This window comes from Ornithorhynchus anatinus, chromosome 2 (assembly GCF_004115215.2).
Source record: "Ornithorhynchus anatinus isolate Pmale09 chromosome 2, mOrnAna1.pri.v4, whole genome shotgun sequence".
Lineage (NCBI taxonomy): Eukaryota > Metazoa > Chordata > Mammalia > Monotremata > Ornithorhynchidae > Ornithorhynchus > Ornithorhynchus anatinus.
In genome coordinates, this window is record NC_041729.1 from 67,749,963 (window position 1) to 67,773,135 (window position 23,173).

General features: G+C 42.2%; 1 protein-coding gene and 1 non-coding gene across 2 annotated transcripts in view; one reads left to right on the forward strand and one right to left on the reverse strand.

Moving 5' to 3' along the window:
* PRKN (parkin RBR E3 ubiquitin protein ligase) overlaps nt 1–23,173 on the forward strand; it is a 1,416,888-nt gene that overhangs the window by 933,825 nt on the left and 459,890 nt on the right. The gene's annotated exons all lie outside the window — the stretch shown is intronic.
* Nucleotides 18,677–18,814, reverse strand: LOC114809382. Its single transcript, XR_003757169.1, has one exon. It is a non-coding gene; the product is annotated as a small nucleolar RNA SNORA7 (small nucleolar RNA).

Below are 23,173 nucleotides of genomic sequence, written 5' to 3' on the forward strand. Positions count from 1 at the left end.
TGAGGGAACAGAGGTTCCAGAAAAGTGAAGTGACTTACCTGAGGTCACACAGTGGGTAAGTGGCAGAGATGGGATTAGAACCCAGGTCCTCTGACTCCCAGGCCTGTGCTCTATCCTCTAATCCACACTGCTTCTCAAAGGTTTTAAGGTGAGCACAACTTCAATGCCAAAATAATGATTCCAGAATTTCTTTGTTTGTGATCTTGTCTTGCCATTTGATTGAGAATATCCCTTAAATGATACAGATGGAGGGTATCAGATGTGACACTTGTGTGAGACCGAAGTCTTATAGCCATAGGGGAGTTTGGATAGTGCTACAACTCTGTAGGCCTCTAGTTTTTTTCTATAGCCTTAATAACATCCCAAAGAATGTGAAAGCCTCATTGATTGTTTTCTGCTTCCTCCTTTATCGTTGTTTAATCATCAGTGTGTTGCCTAAGTAACAGAATTCTGTGAGACCGTTTATTCATATGAAGTCTGTCTACTCCTCTAGACTGTAAGCTCAGTATGGGCAGGGAATGTGTCTGCTAATTCTGCTCTGTGTACTCTCCTAATCATAATAATAATAATAAAATAACAGTAGTGGTATTTAAGCATTTACTATGTGCCAGGCACTGTACTAAGCGCTGGGGTAGATATAAGATAATCGAGTTGGACACAGACCCTGTCCCACCTAAGGCTTGCAGACACAATCCCCATTTTACAGATGAGGTAACTGAGGCACAGATAAATAAAGCGACTTGCCCAAGGTGTCACAGCAGACTAGTGGCAAAGCTGGAGTTAGAACCTTGGTCCTTCTGATGCCCAGGCCCAGACTCCATCCACTAAACCATGTTGCTTTCAAGTGCTTAGCACGGTGCTCTACACATAGTAAGTGCTCCATAAAACCATTGATTTGATTTAGAACTACGTGGCTGATGAAAATGATGGTGTATATGGATTCCTTGGTGTAGGGTGACACCTGGGCCTTTTGTTAAATTTGTCATCTGTCCCTAATGCCTGGCTGATTTTGTAATCATAATAATTGTGGTAATCAGGCCCCACAAGGGGCTCACAGTCTAAGTAGGAGGGAGAACAGGGATGGAATCCACATTTTGCAGATGAGGGAACTGAGGCAGGGAGAAGTCAAATGTTTTGCCCAAGGTCACACAGCAGACAATTGGCAGAGCTGGGATTAGTAATAATAATAATAATAATGTTGGTATTTGTTAAGCGCTTACTATGTGCAGAGCACTGTTCTAAGCACTGGAGTAGATGGTCCACTGGAGTAGATACAGGGTCATCAGGTTGTCCCACGTGAGCCTTACAGTTAAACCCCATTTTACAGATGAGGTCACTGAGGCACAGAGAAGTGAAGTGACTTGTCCACAGTCACACAGTTGACAAGTGACGGAGATGGAATCCGAACCCATGACGTCTGACTCCCAAGCCCGGGCTCTTTCCACTGAGCCACGCTGCTTTCCACTTCATTCATATTTATTGAGCACTTACTGTGTGCAGAGCACAGTACTAAGTGCTTGGAAAGGACAATTTGGCAACAGATAGCGATAATCCCTGCTCAACAATGGGCTCACAGTCTAGAAAGGGGGAGACAGACAACAAAACAAAACAAACAGACAGGCATCAATAGTATCAATATAAATAGAATTGTAGATATATACACATTATTAATAAAATTAATAGATTAATAAATATGTACATATACACACAGGTGCTGTGGGGTGAGGAGAGGGGTAGAGCAGAGAGAGGGAGTCGGGGCGATGGGGAGGGGAGGAGGAGCAGAGGAAAAGGGGGGCTCAGTCTGAGAAGGCCTCCTGGAAGAGGTGAGCTCTCAGTAGGGCTTTGAAGGGGAGAGAAAGTTAGTTTGGCGGAGTTGAGGAGGGAGGGCATTCCAGGTCAGCGGTAGGATGTGGGCCAGGGGTCGATGGCGGGACAGGCAACAAAGAGCCACAGTGAGGAGGTTAGTGGCAAAGGGGCGGAGTGTGCGGGCTGGGCTACAGAAAGACACAAGGGAGGTGAGGGTTAAGGTTAGGGTAGGGTAAACCTGCAGATTTCTGAGGTCCTCTGATCTCAGGCTGGTGCTCTTACCACTATCAATGAATCAGTGGTAATTACTGAGTGCTTACTATGTGCAGAGCACTGTTCTAAGCATTTGGGAGGGTACACTACAACACAATCAGCAGGCATCTTCCCTTCCCATAAAAGCTTACAATCTAGAGGGAAATACACTGCTTCTCTTTGTAAGAATAATTATGGTACTTAAGTGCTTACTATGTGCCTAACACTGCTCTATGTACTGGAATAGATACAAGTTAATCAGGTTGGACATAGTCCCTCTCCCATATGGAGCTCACACTCTTAATCCCCATTTTACAAATGAGGAAACTGAGGCCCAGAGAAGTTAAGTGTCTAGCCTAAGGTCACATAGCAGTCGTGTGGTAGAGGCAGGATTAGAACTCAGGTGTAGACTGAAAGCTCATTTTCTCTAGAGTGTAAACTCATTGTGGGCAGGGATTGTGTCTGTTTATAGTTATATTATTACCCTTGTAGCATTTAGTACATTGCTTTGCACACAGTAAGCACTCAATAAATATAATTGAATGAATGAATGAAAGGTCCTTCTGACTCCCAGCCCCATGATCTATCCACTGAGCCACACTGCAATAATTTGCATTGTAGCTATTGTTCAAAAAAGTGGACACATATTTCTAGCGGTCTTCTAGTATATCCTGAAGATTTTAGCAAGGTGTATGTCTCCTTTCCCTATAGAGGATTTCACTGAAAATATATTTAAAATCCTTCATAATGAGGAAAAGATCATAGTGAACTAGATGTCAACTTCAGAAGGTCACTGGCACAGGATTATTGATATTTTTCCTTTAATGCTAGATATCTGAGATGGTTCCCATGCACAGAACTTTGAGGTAATTCCCAGTTGAGAGCTTCAAAAAGGAAGTAGTGTTTTATGTGATTCAAAAAAAACCTGCAGTGGATGGAACCCTAAAAATACCCCTTGAATCTCTGGATCCATTACAGGGACTTCAAACAGTGAACTAAGAAGGGGAAGGGAAGATTAGGGTGAGAAATAACAAGGTTGAGTAAAGTGTTGTCCAACAGTGCAGCAGACTGAGAGCACTTATCTCCTGTGTCAATTAGGAAGAGTCAACAAAGGTTGAAGATAAGGTGAATTCAAATGACAGATATTCATAACCAGTGGCAGGTATTTCTACTTCTTCCAAAATGCTAAGGAGGTGGCTGGGGTGTTTGGAGCCACTGAGAATGCGGCCCAGGAGCATTTCAGGATGAAAATGCCTTAAGATTCTTGAAGGAGCAAAGGGCATGGTTAGCAGAGAAGAAGAGCAAGGAAGGTGGGCATTTGGAGCAAGTAGGTCATAAACAAGGGCATTAATGGGGGTAGAAAGGACAACTGTTGTCTAAGGAATGGTAAATAGTGGGAAATTGTTTCACTTGGGTGGATTTTCCCAGTAGTAGACAGGTTTTGGCATAGAATTAAGCAGTGTTTATGGGCGCAGGTAGCGTTGGCTTAATGGCTGAATCAATTCACCAATGAAACATTTTGTCAAAGGGTTGTTCTGAGATGGTTGTGTTCTGGCCCAGCAAGAAAGGTTTGTCAGCCAAAATGTTTTAATTTAATTAAAATTGTCTGATTTGATAGTCCAAAACTTGTTGTTAAAGACTTTCCCCTTTTTAATTTGTAATTCAGAATTCATTAGCAGCTGAAACATGTTAACTCAAGTATGTTGCTGTGATTTCCTGATGAGCATAATTTTACAACAACTATGGGAAGGCAGCATGGCCTAGTGGATACAGCACCGGCCTGGGAGTCAGAAGGACCTGGATTCATTCATTCATTCTTTCAGTAGTATTTATTGAGCGCTTACTATGTGCAAAGCACTGTACTAAGCACTTGGAATGTACAAGTGCAACAGAGACAATCCCTGCCCAGTGACAGGCTCACAGTCTAATCGGGGGAGACAGACGGCAGAGCAAAACAGAACGAAACAAAAACAAGACAACATTATCATGATGAATAGAATCAAGGGGATGTACACCTCATTAACAAAATGAATAGGGTAATAAAAAATGTATACAAATGAACACAGTGCTGAGGAGAGGGGAAAGGGGGAGGGGAGGAGCAGAGGGAAGGGAGAGGAGCAGAGGGTGGAGGAGGAGGAGCAGGGGGATCGGAGGGAAAGGGGAGTAGCTCAATCTGGGAAGACTTCTTGGAGGAGGTGAGCTCTCAGTAGGACTTTGAAGAAGGGAAGAGAGTTTGGCCGAGGTGAGGAGGGAGAGCATTCCAGGACAGTGGGAGGACGTGGGCCAGAGGTTGACGGCTGGATAGGCGTGAACTGGGGACAGTGAGGAGGTGAGTGGCAGAGGAGCGGAGTGTACGTGGTGGGCAGTAGAAAGAGAGAAGGGAGGAGAGGTAGGAGGGGGCAAGATGATGGTGAGCCTTAAAGCCAAGAGTGAGGAGCTTTTGTTTTCGTGCGGAGGTTGATAGGCAACCACTGGAGGTTTTTAAGAAGGGGAGTGACATGCCCAGAGCGTTTCTGTAGGAAGATGATCCAGGCAGCAGAATGAAGAATAGATTGGAGTGGGGAGAGGTGGGAAGAAGGGAGATCAGAGAGGAGGCTGACACCGTAATCCAGTCGGGATATTATGAGAGCTTGTACCAGCACGATAGCCATTTGGACAGAGAGGAAAGGGCGGATCTTGGCGATATTGTAAAGGTGAGATCGGCTGGCATTGGTGAATTGGTGGGGTGAATGAGAGAGCTGAGTCAAGGATGACACCAAGGTTGCTGGCTTGTGAGACAGGAAGGATGGTCATGCCGTCCACAGGGACAGGGAAGGCAGGAAGAGGACAGGTTTTGAAAGGGAAGATAAAGGAGCTCAGTTTTGGACATGTTGAATTTTAGGTGGCAGGCAGACATCCAGGTGGAGACGTCCTGGAGACAGGAGGAGATACGAGCCTGAAGGGAGGATGAGAGAACAGGGGAGGAGATGTAGATTTGGGTGTCATCTGCATAGAGAAGCCGTGGGAGCAAATGAGTTCACCAAGAGAGTGGGTGTAGATGGAGAACAGAAGAGGGCCAAGAACGGTTCTAATCTGGTTCCACCACGGGTCAGCTGGGTGACCTTGAACAAGTCACTTAACTTTTTTATGCCTCAAGTACTTTATTTGTAAAATGGGGATTAAGAATGTGAGCCCCATGTGGGACAGGGATTGTGTCCAACCTGATAAACTTGTATGTACCCAGTGCTTTGTACAGTGCCTGGTACATAGTAAGGGCTAAACAAATACCATAAAAAAATTACACTAAATAACTAAATGAGAGGTGAGTAGTTGCAGTGCAGAAAGTTTAAGAAGCAGCGAAGCTCAGTGGAAAGAGCCTGGGCTTAGGAGTCAGAGGTCATGAGTTAGAATCCCAGCTCTGCCACTTGTCAGCTGTGTGACTGTGGGCAAGTCACTTAACTTCTCTGTGCCTCAGTGATCTCATCTGTAAAATGGGGATTAACTGTGAGCCTCACGTGGGACAACCTGATTACCCTGTATCTACCCCAGCACTTAGAACAGTGCTCGGCACATAGTAAGCGCTTAACAAATACCTACATTATTATTAAGAAAGTTTCAAAATTTGAAAGGAATTGGTTTTATCAAGATTCATCCTTTAGCAAAATTGCCATTGTAGCTGAATTTCAAGAGATTAATCAATGGTGTTTACTGAGTGCAGAGCACTGTACTAATCACTTGAGAAAGTAAAAAAATAAAATTTGTAGGAACAAGCTCTGCTCACAAGGAGTTTATGGTCTACAGGGGGAGACAGACATTAAAATCTTGAACCTCAATTTTGTCTATCATTGCTGAGCCCTTGACTCTGTCCTTCAGGCCTGAAACTCCCTTCCCTTTCACGTCTGATGGTGCATCACACTCTCCACCTTCAAAATCGTCCTAAAGTCACATCTCTTCCAAGAGGCCTTACCTGACTTTGCCCTCATTTTCCCACCTTGTTCACCCTCCCTTCTACATTGACTATGCACTTAGCTGTGTACCCCTTTAAACACTTTGATACCTCAGCCTCAGAGCTCTTTGTATATATCCAAATACTCTAGTATCTCCCCTAGCAGTATAAGTCATTTAGCCAATTGGAGAAGTGAAACGGAAAAAATCTTGGCTTCGACAGAGGTATATCTATCTACTTTGTGCTGGTGTTAAGGAAAAGTATCTAATGTACAGTAGAACTCTGTGTCATATGTAATTTGTTTGCAAACAGGGCATCTGAAATAATGTATATTTTTAAATGGTACTTACATGCTTATCCTGTGCTTTATAGTGTACTAAACCCTGAGGTAGATAAACCATAATCTGTTGGACACAGTCCCTGTCCCGCATGGGCTCATAGTCTAAAAAGGAATGAGAACGGGTATTGAATCCCCATTTTAAAGATGTGGCAACTGAGGCACAGAGACCTGAAGTGACTCACCCAAGGTCACCCAGCAGACAAGTGGTGGAGCCAGGATTAGAGGCCAGGTCCTCTGACTCTCAGGTCTATGCTCTTTCCACTAGGCCATGGAAGGCCGACTGCATACTTTGTGAAACCAAATGCACCTAAATACAGAGGCACAAATTAAATCAAAGACTGCTGCGGATGTCTTAGCCCCAGTTCACTTCTTCTACTACGTGCCTAACTTCCGACCTCACGGAAGGCAGAGGTTACCTTTTTAATGACTTTTTGTAGTAGTAATTGTGTATGGAATTTCTCAGTGATTGGGTAAAGATGGCTATAACAGATTTATTAATTGATTTATTCAATGCAAAGGACAGAAGTTTTCGGTATTTGACTTTTGAGAGTGATTCGCACACATTCATCATGCAGAAAAATGACTTGATACCTGATAGCTACTTGAAATCACCAACCCTTCCAAACTTGTCATTTTCAACAATTATTCGGAAGCAGAAGTCTTAGTAGAAATCATGGAGAAGTATGCTGACCCCCTACAGGTATTTCACCACTAAATCCCCTAGAAGTCCCTCTACTTAATACCTCTATCCTGTTAGCCTCAGGTGTCTCTATTACATGAGCCCACCATAACCTAATGGAAGGTAATGGTGAAATGGTGAAGAGAAATGGTGGAGTTTCGAGAGTCTCTGGTGGGAGTGGAAAAAGTATTTACATGACTGACTCATAATGGTAATAGTAATGCTTAGTGGCAAGAGCACGGGCTTAGGAGTAAGAGATGGTGGGTTCTAATTCCGTATCCACAATTTGTCAGCTGTGTGACTTTGGGCAAATCACTTAACTTCTCTGTTACCTCATCTGTAAAATGGGGATTGACTGTGAGCCCCATGTGGGACAACCTGATAACCTTGTATCTACCCCAGCAGTTAGAACAGTGCTTGGCACATAGTAAGTGCTTAAGAAATACCATTGTTATTATTAATTATAAAAATAAATCAGTTTTAATGCTTGATGCCAAACAAAAACTTTTGGACTCACTTTTAAAGATTTCAATCACTTTACTCTGTTACTTCACCACACATGTTAAAAAATTTTTTTTCTCTTTGACCACCTGGGGGTGGAAGGGACTTTGAGTTGGATTCTTCAGTGGTCACACCCAGAAGTGATGGAACTATGCTCTTGGAAATTTACATGATGTGTCATCACAGTCTCTCTTTCATAGATTCCTCCTCCGCCTCCCACCCTCTTGATTACAGGGATCAGTTAGGAGTTAGCTTCTATTTTCCATTTATACCCTCTCCTTTAGAGAATTCATTTGCTCCCACAGCTTCAATTACCAACACTGTGCAAATGATTCCCAAATATACACCTCCAGCCTTGAACTCTCCTTCTCTGCAGTTTCACATTCCCTCCTGCCTCCGGGACATCTCTCTCTGGATGTTGTGCTGACACCTCAAATTTAATGCATCCCAAATGAAACTCTGCATCTTCCCACCCAAACCCTGTCCTCCCACTGGCTTTCTTTTAACGGTAGACAGTTCTACCATCCTCCCTGTCTCACAAGCCCATGACCTGGCATTATCCCCAACTCACGTGTCTCATTCAACCCACTCAGTTAATCTGGCTCGAAATCCTGACAATCCCATCTTCAAAATACCTCTAGCATCCACCCTTTCCTTTCCCTCAAAACTGCTACCATGCTGATCCAAGCACTCGATCATTTCCTGCCTTGACTATTTCATTAGACTCCTTTGCTGACATCCCTCCATCCTGTCTCTCCACTCTGTAGTCCATATTTCACTTTTCTGAAAACGTGTTCAGTTAGTATTTTACCACTCTTCAAAAACCTCCATGGTTGGCCATCCACTTTGGCATCAGACTCCTCACCATGGGCTTTAAGTGACTCAATCAGCTCTTGAGAAGCAGCATGCCCTAGTGGATATAGCACGTGCATGGGAGTCAGAAGAACTGGGGTTCTCAGCCCAGCTCCACTACTTGACTGCTGTGTGACCTTGGGCAAGTCCCCTTCTCTTTGCCTGTTACCTCATCTGTAAAATGGGGATTCAATACCAGTTCTTCCTTGTGTTTAGACTGTGAGCCCCATGTGGTACATGAGTTGTGTTTAACCCACTTAGCTTATATCTACCCCAGTGCTTAATGAAGTAAGCACTGTACTATCCACATTGTACGCGCTTAGTCATACCATAAAAAACCTCGCCTCCTCCAACCCAATCCATCCCTGCAGCAACCCAGTGTGCTCACTCTGCTTCTTTACCACCAACCTATTCTCTGTACCTCCGTCTCAACTGTTCCACCCACAGCCCCTTGTCCACATTCTTCCTTTTGGTCTGTAATTCACTCTCTCCTCATATCTAACAGTTTACCTCTCTCCCTACCTCCTAAAAGCATGCCTCCTCCAAGAGACTTTCCCAAACTAAACCATCTAATTCTCCTATTCACCATCTCCTTTGCATCAATTCTACTTGGCTGTGAACCCTTTAGGCAATTTGTTATTCACCCCAACCTGACAAGTACTTAAGTAAATAAATATTCTAATACTCTACTTACCCGTGTGGTCCATTGGATAGAGCGCAGGCCTGAGAATTATAATTACCTGAGTTCTACTTCTGGCCCTGCCACCTGTCTGGTATGTGACCTTGGGCAAGCCACTTCACTTCTCTGTCCCTCAGTTCCCTCATCTGTAAAATGGTGATTAAGACTGTGAGCCCAGTGTGGGACAGGGACCATGTCCAACCTGATTATCTTGTATCTACACTAGTGCTTAGAACAGTGCCTGGCTCATAGTAAGCACTTGACAAATACCACTATTATTATTATTTTTATTATTCTATGTAAATGTTCCTGTATCCATAATTTATTATATAATAAAGGAGTCTAATAATATATATATGTGTTTCCTCCTGTAGACTTTAACCTCCTTGTGTACAGAAATTATATCTACCAACTGTTATATTTGCTCCATTCGGTACTCTGCCCAGAGTAAGGGTTCAGTAAATACCATAGGTTGATTGATTCAGGCATTCTAACTTATCACAATCTCCTGAACATTGAGTTGTGGGAGTGTTGGAGTCAGTTTAAAATGACTGGCAATAACTTAATCACCATTAAGCAAAATGAAACCTAAATATACTAAGAATTCCTTTGCTCAGCCTAGCCTGGGCTTATTATTTTTTTTTAATGAACTTTTCTGCTAGAAAATTCCCTTTTTTGTCTGGATTTTCCCAAGGTAAGCTCAACCAAGTGCCAACCTAATGTTCCTGGCAGTTGGACGCTGCAGTTAGGATCACAGCCATTGCGGAGTCATTATCAGTTTGAGTTTTTTTCATTCAGACATATTTATTGAGCACTTACTTGTTCAGAGCACTGTACTAAGCACTTAGCACTACACTAATTGCTTATAATGATGGTATTTGTTAAGCGCTTAGTATGTACCAAGCACTGTTCTAAGTGCTAGGGGAGATACAAGGTTATCAGGTTGTCTCATGAGGTGCTCCCAGTCTTAATCCCCACTTTACAGATGAGGTAACTGGGGCACAGAGAAGTTTACTGACTTACCCAAAGTCACACAGCTGACAAGTGGCAGAGCTAGGATTAGAACCCATGACCTCTGGCTTAAAGCCCATGCTCTTTCCACTAAGCCACATTGCTATTCTCAGCCACACTGCTATTCACACAGAGGGCCCTGATTGCAGTACATCTCATGGATTAACAGATAGCTTTCCCATTTTCCCATCATTCCTGTCTTCCGTTTTGCTCTATCCTGTGGCTTCCTTGAGTAGCCAAGGGTCCTTTCACAAGTCCAGACAGGCTTCCCAGTAAAAGAGCAGAGAAGCCTGCAGCTATTGTTGGGAAATAGGCATCCACTGGGAAGAATCCTGAGTCAAATCACTTAAGGCACATAAGGATGCGATTTCATAGAAAAATTCCTCTGCCTGACATCCTCAGCCTATCATTTTTCACAGCTTCTGTGACGTGTTGCTTCAAAAAGTACAAATGGCTTCAGATCCCTCCGAATCTGAGTCCCATATCAATAATATCTTATTTATAGATTTTTTTTTCAGGTTGGCCTAAAGGAAAGAATAAGGGCCTGGGAGTCAGAGGGCCTGGGTTCTAATTCCAAACTGCCACTTTCTTGCTGTGTGCCTTTGGATAAACCACTTCACTGAGCCTGTTTTCCATATGTAAAGTGGAAATTCAGTATCTTTTCTTCCTCTTACTTATCAGTTGGGAGACATAGACTATATCTGACCTAATTTTTTAAATTGTAACCCTGCATTTTATGCAGTGCTTGACAAATAGTAAGTGCTTAACAAATACCACCATTATTATTAATAGATTTTCCCAGTCCAGTCAGTCAATGACATTCGAGTTCCTACTGAATGAGTGCTAGGCCCAATGCTAAGCACTTAAAAGAAGGTCACAGAAGCTGTCCACAAGAAGGTTCTAGCCAAATAGAGGAATTCCACACACTGGCAGCATTTAGGAAATGAAAGTAGTTAACATGCAAGAAGCACAAATCTCATACCTCATATCCCACCCCTAAGCTGTAAACCCCCCCTATAGACTGTAAGCTCACTGTGGGTAGGGAACATGTCTCCCAACTCTGATATATTGTAATAACAATAATGGTATTTGTTAAGCACTTCGTATGTACCAAGAACTGTACTAAGCGCTGGGGTGGATACAAGCAAATCGAGTTAGACACAGTCCCTGTCCCATGGGTGCTCAACCGTCTCAGTCCCCATTTTGCAGATGAGGTAACTGAGGCACAGAGTAGTGAGTTCCCCAGAGTCACACAGTACATGAGTGATGGAGTCAGTATTAGAACCCTAAAGAAGAAGGCTAAAAGGGGGGAAATGTTTCCCTAACTTCAGGAAAAAAAAAATACATTGACTTAGAAGGGGATAGATTTCCATTCCACTGGCAGCTCCACCAGTCCTTTGTCACTTTGGCTTCATTACATGGAGCAATAAAATATAGTAGGTTCTTAATTAACACAGTGATACATTGGTACAAGACACTTTTCAATTGGTGCAGGATGCAGTGAGCCGGATTTCACTTCTGTCATATGACAGTGAACTTCCATCAACCAATACAGAAAACCATAGAATTGCATGCCACCAAGAGCATTTTTACAAAAAACTATATAGCCTGACAGTAAAACATGACTCTCAATTATTTGCTAATTATCGAGCACTTACTGTGTGCAGAGTACTGTCGTAAGGGTTTGAGACAGTACATGACAATGGAGTTGGTGGACAAAATCCCTTTCCACAAGGACCTTACAATCTAACTGTGGAATAGTTGGATATTAAGAAACTGTTTTCTGTAGAACCTCATTTTAGGGACCCACACTTGGGGAAGAGCAACATTTTCACTGCCTAAACTGCATGTTTTATATTCACAGTTGCAGTCAGATTATGTTTCCTGGAGGAGGGAAGGGAGAGGCCCAGGCAAACTTTAGATTCCCCACAAGCATTAATAACTAACCGGAGGTCCATGGTCAAGAGTAGGTTTTTTTTTCTTTTTTAATGATTATGCAAAACAGAGCCAAGAAGTAAACACCCCCTCTGAAGCTTGCAGAATTCCCTTTTCCCACTTGCTATGCTGAGCCTGAGGGGAGCTGCCTCCCATCTTAGAAACCATATTTTAGGATGTCCCAGTCCTGTGGTAAAAGACAACTGTATCTCTGCAAATATTATCTGGGATTTGAAGCGAAGTACTGCAACGTTTCCTTTATAGAGCTGGACTATTTCTATTGAAAAAATCTTCTCAAAACCATAAATGCTCCTGAATAAAACATCTAATAAAGGCAAGAATCAAATTCTTCGGGAAGATCCTAATCCGCAACAACTCAGGCAATTTTTTTTCCACCATTGTGCAGCTAAGGATCCCAGTGTATGATATTTCCATACCAATCACAAAACCCACATTAAGATACATTTCTGTTAACTACATGCTTATAATAGTCATTGGAGATTTCCACCAAATTCCATTAGATTCTGGTACTCTGCACAGTAAATAGCCATGAAAACACCATGGTACTTAGAGCAAATCCTCAATCCCCAGCTCACACCTTATATTACAACCGTCTAATTACCGTGTTCAGCAGTAACCTTGTGGGACTTCCATAGGTAATTAGAACTCCAGAGCTTTTCCACAATAATCCAGTAAGGACCTTTTAACTAGAAAGGATTATGCGGTACTAATATTTTTGTGCCCACGTGTTCTCTACAGTTAATTGTTTCAATTAATATTTGGCAGCACAGCAGAATTGCATGACGGTTCATAAACAGACAATTCCCAGAGAAGCTCTGCAATGAATGAGTGGGTTCTATGGTCATTTAAAGATATAGTGTTCTTTTCAGAGATCAGTGCCACACATTTCCCATGTGATGGATTTCTTTTTGTGTTTTTTCTCTTGACTTGGAATACTTTTTCTTTTTCATTTAACTTTCAGGTATAGATAGCATTTAGACACCTTTTGTGAGCTTATTATGGGCGGGGAACATGTGTGCTAATTCTGCGATATTGTACTCTCCCAAGTGCTTAGTACATTGCTCTGCACATAGCACTCAATAAATATTATTTATTGATTATATTTAGGCAAGCACGTTATCCAAGGAGCTAGCCTATAATTTGTATTGCTTTTCACCCTCCCACCACCCTGCTCCCATGATGTTTCTTGTGATCAGTCTTTCTTTGTGCAGAGTGGTGGTTTCAAAAACCACAAAATGCTCAGGACATTTTCTCCACTCCTGAAGAACCTCCAGTAGTTGCCCATCCACCTCCACATAAAACGAAAAGTCCTCAGCATTGGCTTTAAAACACTCATTCACCTTTCCCCCTCCTACCTCACCTGGCTACTCTCCTACTACAACCCATCCGCTCACTTGGCTCCCCTAATGCCAACCTTGTCACTGTGCCTCAATCTCATCTATTTTCCCACTGACTCCTCACCCATGTCCTGCCTCTAGACTGGAGCACCCTCCCTCTTCAAATCCAACAGATAATTACTCCCCCCACCCCCTTCAAAGCTTTTTTGAGGGCACATCTTCTTCAAGAGTCCTTCCCTGACTAAGTCCCCCTTTCCTCTTTTCCTACTCCCTTCTGTGTCCCCCTGACTTGCTCCCTTTTGTTCTTCCCCCCTACCAGCCTCAAACTTATGTACAAATTTGTAATTGATTTATACTGTCTGTCCACATCGACCTGCTCCCCCTGCCTCTAGACTGTAAGCTTGTTGTGGGCAGGGAACATGTCTATTCCCAAACTCTTAGTACAGTGCTCTGAACACAGTAAGCACTCAAGAAATACAATTGAATGAATGAATATGTTTTTCTAGTAAGTGTGTATATGCTTAGGTACATATACACAGGCTAGCTTTGTTGTAAATATCAATCAGGGCCTGTAGAAAACTTCACTTAGTTCTTCCATAATTTATGTTTTCACTCCCTGTTGTGGTTAGAATCCTGTTAGGAATCTTGGGAACTTTTTTTATTGACAATGTGAGCATGTTTGGATACTTCAACTCATGGTGTCAGAAGAAATGATTCTGCATATGCATGCAGCATTGGCTCTGAATAACTACTACAGAATGAGGTTTTATAAAATGTGAGGCTCTTGAAGAATGTAAAGGAAGCTCAATGTAGATGGAATTTTGAAAGTCAAATAGGATAACTTGCCTTTTTCCCCCCTCATTCAGACTTAAGTAGAAGAGCTCCAGGACCTATCCATCATAGTGCAAGACCTTTCTTTAAACTACTGCTAATGATATTGATGATTTTCATTTTGCACTGGAGCACTTTACTGAGATCAAAACCTGAATGCCAAAATGAAGTTAAGGTGAACATTAATAAGTAATATTAATGAATTTAAGAGGGAAATTACATGATTGCCCTGCACACCCAGATCATTTTAATGTACATTGTTTCCTTAAAATTTAAACACCTTATAAATCGCCCCATTCTCACGCTCTGTTTGATAGATTTTGCCTATTACCAACTCCTTTGTAGTGAAGATTACGAGGAATTATAATTGGGAAAATATTACGACTCATTTCTCAGAATGGATATTTAAACTCCAATAAGCATAGCGCTTTTCTGCTGAGTGGGGTATTGCCTCGCTTGGTAATTAGCTAATTGGCAAGCCAACTGAGAAGAACTGACAAATGTAATATGTAAACAGAAACTTTAGAACTTATTTTGGGCTTACATATTTTCCAGTGCCCTTGGATATATGACTTTGGGACGTTGCCTATTCGTCACAACCCCACAGCACTTGTGTACATATCTTTAAATTATAGATTAATAATTTATGCATATTAATGTCTGTCTCCACCTCTAGGCTGTTAGCTATGGGCAGGGAATTCGTCTGCTAATTCTATTACATTGGACTCTCCCAAGAGCTTAGTACAGTGTACTGCACATAGTAAGCACTCAATAAATACCATTGATTGATGGTTGATTTAAGCTTCCTATCATACTCACCCCTCCTGCCCTAAATATTACCCCAAACAGAGACAGAGTGGAATGTTAAATGGTCGCCTGGCAGGTAGTCATAGTAGTTCCATGGCCCAATCTCCTCCTTGTTTGGTCTTTAATATTTTCTTTTTTTCTATGCATAAAAGGAACATCTTGGTGTTCTAAATCCTCTTCTGAGTCACTTCTTGCGAGTTAGTTTGGAGAACATTTTTCAGCTTCCTCTTAGAAAGCAAACCAAGGGTTTCCCTTCTGCTCAGCAGGAGTCCTGATGATGACTTCAAAAATGTTTGCTCAAATCCTCAGCCTTTTGCTTCAGTAACACACAGATGTAGAAAATTAAATGTCAGATAATCCAAACTAATCCCAGGTACTTTGTTCAGCCAAAAGCTTGATTGAACAAATGAGCCTTTACCTCAGGCTCTGAAAGCCAAATGTGCTTGGATTTTCCTGAAAGCAAATAGTGGTAAGGATCTAGATGGCAGTGTAGTGAAAATTCGGACCTACAAGGGAGCGGTGGAGTCTGGGGCAGTCCACCTAGGGAAGGATTCCTAGTCAATTCAACAATCAATATATTTAGCACTCACTGTGCACCGAGCATTAAGGTGAGTCACTGTCACCCTGCTCTGATGGGTCAGCTGATTGGCTGTGAACCCTGTGTTCAGGTCTCCTTTGCCCACCAGAAAGACCTAGGGCCAAGTCCTGCTTTTGGCTAGTGAGGCAAGAGGGACCCAAGCCATGCTGGTATCAGATTCATCTGCACAGTCTCCTCAGTTCTGCCATAGGATTACACAGTCCCCCATCAGGTATCACAGAAGGGCCACAAATGTCTTTAGCTTTATTGGTGACAGAAAAGAAATGCCCTCAACATGACAGAATTGATTGACTAGCGGGAATCAATCAATCGTATTTACACAGCACTTACTCTGTGCACAGCACTGTTTTAAGCGCTTGAGAAAGTGCAATATAACAAAGTTGGTAGATACATCCCCTCACCACAAGCTTACAGTCTAGAAGAAACCTTGCCTCAGCATTAGTTCCTTGAAGTCATTAACAATGAAACATTGATTACCAGTTTATTCCTTGCCAATGTGCGTGTAGTCTGCTTTGTTTTCATTAGAAATAATGGCTTCATTGTATGGATTGGCAATCCAAACTCCCAGTAGTTAAAAATTGAATGTTTAGAAACCAATCCTTCCCAATCCAAAAAGATTAAATCAGAAAATGTGGTATCTGACAGTTGTTTTTTTTAAAGACCCTGCTTTATAAAAGTCCTTGTAAGGGCTGTTTCATAAAGTGAAGGTCATGAAACCCAAGAGTTCATGGGAGAGTTGAGAAGGAGGTTGCAAAGACCCCTCCCCCCCTTTCTTTTTCCTTGCTCCCACCTTTTCCTTTCCCTTCCTTCCCTCCCCAAGAGCTGCTCCCTAGCATAACTCCACATTGGGCAAGTGCACTCTGATGCTTTCACTCTAGCCTCTCAGCCTCCAATTCCTTCTTTCCAAACTGGGCAGGGTTTGCTTTTTGTTTGAACAGAGGTTACAGGAACCTTTGGGGAGCCAGGGGCTCAAACATTTCAAAAACCATCATTTTATTACAGTGATTTAGTTGCCATATCTGGTAGTTCCAGGGATCGAGATGATGGGGTTGTTTAAATGTCCCACTGAGAGACGCACTTATTTCCTACTTTGACATTCCTGGCCAGTACCTGGTCCAGGTAGTAAATTGGGCTCTTTTTCAAGTAAAAGTCCAAATGGAATTTCAAGACCCCATCCACCTTTCCTAAAAAGAATGGGTGTTTGTTTTTTTTTAACTTTTTCCAGTATTTCCACTCTTGATGCAAACATTTAGAGACTATATCTTCATTCAATCATATTTATTGAGTGCTTTCTGTGTGCAAAGTACTGTACTCAGCGCTTGGAAGAATATAATATAATACTAACAGACAGTTGCTTACTGAAGCTACCTGAAGGGTTTGCCAGTTGCTGTAATTTTGTCTCTCAACAAAGTGGATGGCTTTTCTTGAATAAAATATATAAGCTCATTGTGGGCAGGAAATGTTATTTTGAACTCTCCCAAGTGCTTGCACAGTGCTCTGAACACAGTGACCACTCAGTAAATACCATGTGTTGATAGTATAAGTGTTGATAGAGAAGCAGCGTGATGTAGTGGATAGAACACGGGCCTGGGAGTCAGAAGGTCATGGGTTCTAATTCCGGCTCTGCCAATTGTCTGCTGTGTGACCTTTGGCAAGTCACTTAACTTCTCTGTGCACAGTTACCTCATCCGTAAAATGGGGATTAAGACTGTGAGCTCCACATGGGGCAACCTGATTAGTAAGTGCTTAACAAATACCATAATAATAATAATTATTATTATTATTAGTAAGTGATCAATAAATACCATTGGCGATGACATTGGTTACTTGTTAGACTGACTTGTTAAACACTTTCCATCTAGCTGCTTTAACAATCAGATTATAGAGATACATAAACTGATTCTCTAGCTATACCAAAATACCTAGCTAAACCAAAATACCTAAGAAAGGTATACTTTGGTATACCTAGCTATAGCAAAATACCATTTTGGTATTTCTATAGGTGAAAAGGGAACTGTGGCAGTATTGCTTGGCATTACGAAGAGGACATATCAGTCAGTCAATGTTATTCATTGAGTGTTTACTATATGCAGAGTACTGTACTAAATTCATGGGAGAGCATAATACAGCAGAATTAGAAGACACTCTCTCTGCCCATAATTAGTTTACTGTCTATAGGGGAAGATGGATATTAATGTATATGAATAAGTAATGTATAATATGTCATTTAAAGATATGTACATAAGTACTTTGGGATTGGGGGTGGGGCAAATATCAGATCCAAGTGGATAAATAATGCAGAAGGGAGAGCAAACTGGGCAAAAGAGGGCTTAATTGAGGAAAGCCTCTTGGTGGGGATGAGACCTTAATAAGGGTTGATTAAAAAGTAATCAGATTGGACACTGTCCTGTCCCACACAGGGCTTATGGTCTAAGTAATCAAGAAAGCCAGGGTGGCAACAGGCTTTCCAGTCTGCCATCAAATTGAAGATCTATATGGATCAGTGAATTAATCATTGGTATTTATTGAGTGCTTACCGTGTGCAAAGCAGTGTCCTAAATATTTGTAACAATACAATACCACAGACAGGTTCTCTGCTCACAATGGGTTTAGTCTAGAGAGGGACACAAAAAGAGAATAGATAATAGCAGAACTGTCAAGCAGCTCCTCTACTGTGAGATGAAGCGCAATTTGGTCAGTGAAAGACAGACTGATACATGGGTTCAAGAGATGAGATAGAGTAGTGGGCTGTTGGAAGACCACTACAAGAGATCAGCTGTCCTGGTGGGTACTAATCCAGAGGGAGATGGTTCTCTTTTTAAAATGGTATTTGCTTGGCATTTACTGTGTCAAACACTGGCGTAAGCACTGGGGTCTTGTCTTATGCCGTTGAGTCATCTTCGACCCTTAGCGATGCCATGGACACATCTCTACCAGAATGCCCACTCCCATCTGCAATCGTTCTGCTAGTGTATCCATAGAATTTTCTTGGTAAAAATACAAAAGTGGTTTACCTTTTACTGCCTCCTTCCGTGCAGTAAACTTGAGTCTTCACCCTTGATTCTCTTCCATGCCGCTGCTGCCCAGCACAGGAGAGTTTTGACTTGTGACAGATTGCCTTCCACTCGCTAACCACTGCCCAAGCTTGGAATGGAATGGATAGGCCTCTGCCTGAATCTTCCTCCTGTAGTTGAGACTGGTAGAGTCCTAGAAACTCCCCAGGTGCCATTCTGAGAGGAGAAGCACTGGGCAAGGTAGATACAAGTTGATCAGGTCAACGTCCCTGTTCCACATGGGGCTTACAGCCTAAGTCTTTGAAAAGAGAGGCTCTGCAAAGTACCAAGAGGCCATATCGATTGTAGTATTTGTTAAGCACTCTCTGTGGCTCAACCACGGTACTAAGTATTGGAGTAAATAAAAGGAATCAAGTTGGATATAGTTCCTGTCCCACATGGCTCTCACAGTCTAAGTAGCAGGAGAACAGGCATTTAATTTCTGTCGATGGAGGAGAAGATTTGAGAGGGAAATTGAGGATTAAGGGTTGGTGCATGTTGAGTTTGAGGTTCCAGTGGGAAATCTTTGTAGAATTGTCATGGAGGCTGGAAGAAATTCGCCAATTTTTTTCTTGACCTTCTGCATCCTGGTTTTTAACTCCTTCACTCCACCATGTTGGCTCTCCCAAGGACATTGATGTCCACCTTATAACCAAGTCCAAAGGGCAACATTCCGATGCAGTTCTCCTCAACCTTTTTCACTGCTTTTTACATCTACATCCCCCCCTCCAAAAAAAAATCACCTTATCAGGCCTAGATTTTTGCAGACACAATATTATCCTTGTCATACTTCCTCTATGACTGCTTTTCCTTAATTTTATTCATTGACTCCTTCATCTCTCATCCTTTAACCCCAGACATCTCCCAAGGTTTTGTTCTAGGTATTCTACTCTTCTTGCTTTAAACCCATTCTTCTCTGGGCCCGGGAGTGAGAAGGACCTGGGTTGTAACCCCGGCTCGGACAATTGTTTACTGTGTATTCTTGGGCAAGTGATTTCATTTTTCTGTGCCTCAGTTACCTCTTCTGTAAAATGGGGATTATGACTTTGATTCCCTAATGGGATATGGACTGTGTCCAACCTCATTAGCTTGTATCTGCCCCAGGACTTATTGTAGTGCCTGACACATAGAAAGGGCTAAACATATACCATAAAAAGGAAAAAAAAAACACTCCCAAATCTATCTCTCTAGACTTGCCCTCTCGTAGGATCTGTAGCCCCTACATCCCCATCTTCCTCTGGAGCAGCTCCATTTGCACATCCAGCTGGCACCTCAAACCCACCAAAACAAATACGAAACTTGTCATCTTTCCCTTAAGGCCACTTCCACCACTGACTTTCCCATCATAGTCGACAAGAGCACTTTCCTCCCATCGCAGAAATCCACAGTCCAACTCATTTCTGTCATTCACTATTCCCTTCCAGGCCACTCTCATGCGTGGACACCATTTCAGAGAAGCACCCCCGCTTCTTTTCCGAAACTGCTACCGTCCTGGTACTAGTTCTCCCCATGCCACAGGTGGACTATTGCATTAGTCTCCCATCTGGTCTTCCCATCTCAAGTCAATGGTATTTTTTGAGTGCTTACTGTGTGTACAGCATTATAGTAATCACTTGCAAAAGTACAGTATAATAGCACTGTGAGAAGTAGCCGCTGCCCCCAAGAAAGTAGCCTGGCCTAGAGGAAAAAGCACGGACTAAGGAGTTAAAGGATATGGGTTCTAATACTGGCTCTGCCACTTGCTTGCTATGTGATCTTGGGCAACTCACTAAATGTCTCTGTGCCTCAGTTACCTCAATGGTAAAATGGGGATTCAGTACCTGTTCTGCCTGCTACTTAGACTGTGAGTCCCATGTAGTATGAGTCCCATGTAGATGTACAGCGATTGTGTCCAATCTGATTATATTTACCCCAGCACTTAGAACAGTGCTTGACATGTCGAAAGTACTGAATAAATACCATAACAAGCAAAACAAACAAGGGGCTTATAGTCTACAGAGGAACAAAGATGTTACAGTTATTTTCAGCTAGGGTGAATAGAGTATGCGAATACGCCTATCAGTGTGGTAAGTTTGGGGTAGTGAATAGATAACTTTAAAGATTGCATCAAGAAAAAGTAACTTCCAAAAATTAATTTTGAAAGCTATTAGAGTTTAGATCATATGGCCACAATACCAATGTCAAGCACTGTACTAAGCATTTGGGAAACTACAAGACTGTACGTGTGAGCAGGGATTGTCTCTCTTTATTGCTGAATTGTACTTTCCAAGTGCTTAGAACAGTGCTCTGCACACATCAAGCGCTCAATAAATACAGTTGAATGAATGAATGAATGAATGAATGAAAGTGATCACTCCCCTCCAATCTTGCTACGTGCTTCCTCTGTCAGCCCATAACTTCTCTTCTTCTACTCTTCTTTCCTGATCTCCCTGCCAGGATAGTTACTAATCAATCAGGTTGAACACAGTCCCTATCCCAAATGGGGCTCACAGCCTACGTAGGGCGGAGAACGGATATGGAGTCGCCATTTTACAGTTAAAGAAATTGAGGCACTGAGAAGTGAAGTGACTTGCCCAAGATCATACAGCAGACGAGTGGCAGACCTGGGATTAGAACCCAGGTCTTCTCACTCCCAGGTCGGTGCTCTTTCCACTAGGCCATGCTGTTTGCCAATTCTAGCACTTACACACTGCCCTTTAACATTCACATATGTGCGTCCACTTTATTTGAACTCTAATTGTAAATATTTTTATATCAGTGTTGTGCATTAGGAATGTGAACTTCTTGTGGGCAGGGAACATGTCACTTGAATACTCTGTGCTTCCCAAGCCTCTGGTTCAGCATCCTACACCAAGTGGGTACTAATTAAATGCTATTTTCACTTCAAGGAGAAAGTTAAGGGCAAGGAAGGTAGACTTATGAGTCAAGGGTAAGGGTAATAGAAGCCATGGGATCTGATAATTTCCCCAAAAGAGTGTTTGTTTTCCTTTTCCTACATCTGCCCTCTGGCCTGGAATTCCTTCCCCTTCCATACACTCCAGGCCACCACTCTCCGCAACTTCAAAGCCTATTAAGGACATATCTCCTCCAAGAGGGCTTCCCTGATTTAGCTCTCTTTTCCCCCATTCCCTCTCCCTTCTGCATCATCTGTGCACTTGGATCTGTAACTTTGGGGCATTTGTACATGTCTATAAATTATATATTGCATATTATTTATATTAATGTCTCCCTTCCCATCTAGACTATAAGGTCATGTGGACAGAAAACATGTCTACCAGCTCTGTATTGTACTCTCCCAAGCACTTAGAACAGTGTTCTGCATCTTCCAAGCACTTATTAAAATGCTTTTCACACAGTAAGCACTTGATAAATACCAATGATTGATTGGTTATTACCTGGGAATCAAGGTGAATTCATTCTCTTGATCTATCAGAGGGAAGACTTGAAATCTGGTAAAGTTTTTTCCCTTGCTTGGTGAAAAATAAGGTGATCCACTTTTCTAAATGTTCAGAGAATACTCTGACTCTGTGTAGAGAAGGTACCTTTATGCCAAGATTTACTTTGGAATTTATATTTTTCCTGCCTAGATTTAAACCTAATGGGAAATGGGTTTAAGAAATACCCACTGACCCTAAATCACTCTGACAGGGATGAGTGGCAGCTTTAATAATATTGTCTGGAGTGGAGTAGTTTTCCTATTTGGAGTTTAACTTTGGTTCAGGTAAGCAGGGAGGAACTTACAAATATCTAGGCATTTATAACACATTAAATGGTTTTGAGAATGCTAATCTCCTCTGCTGTGCGGTAATTACCTCCAAATGCACTGTATAAGGTATTTTCTCTTATTCTTCCATGAAATATTAATTGGATTGCCTTTTGTATTTGGAGAGGATCTTCTGACAAATCCACTACCCTTGGGTCCTAGGTTGGCAGGAAAGACTTCTGTGAATTGCAGTCTTTTAATAAAGGGATGCATTCATGTGTATTAAAGTGGCCAGAAAGATTGTGAGCTGCTGTCTCTTCATAAAATCATGTAATCATAGTCATTACGAACCTCAAGAGGTCATCTAATCATCCCCCTGCCTCCCAGCTAAACCTAAATCAAGCTAAACAGATGGTTGCCTGGCTGACTCCTAAAGAAATCCAGAAAAGGCAATTCCCCAGCCTCTCTCATTAGCCATTTCCAGAGTTTAACGATCCTTACTTGCCAATTAGCACTCTTTTATGCTCATCCAAAATCTGTACTGCTCCAAATTAAGCCTCTTCCTTCTCGTGCTAGCCTAGGTTGTACTGGAAAAGAAGTGGTTGAAATCTTTCTTCAGCAGCAACTCTTCTTACACTTGAAGGCTATTGTCCTCCTCCTCCCCTCTCTGCCTTCTCTTTTTCAGACCAACTCCCTATTTTCAACCAAGATATTGAGTCCTCCTGCTTAACCCCCGTTCTCTATTCCATTTTGGCTCCCATGGTATTCAATCTGGAGAAGCTACAGTTACAGAAATTACAGTTTTCCAGGCTACAAATCTAGATGGCAAGCTTGCTGTGGAGA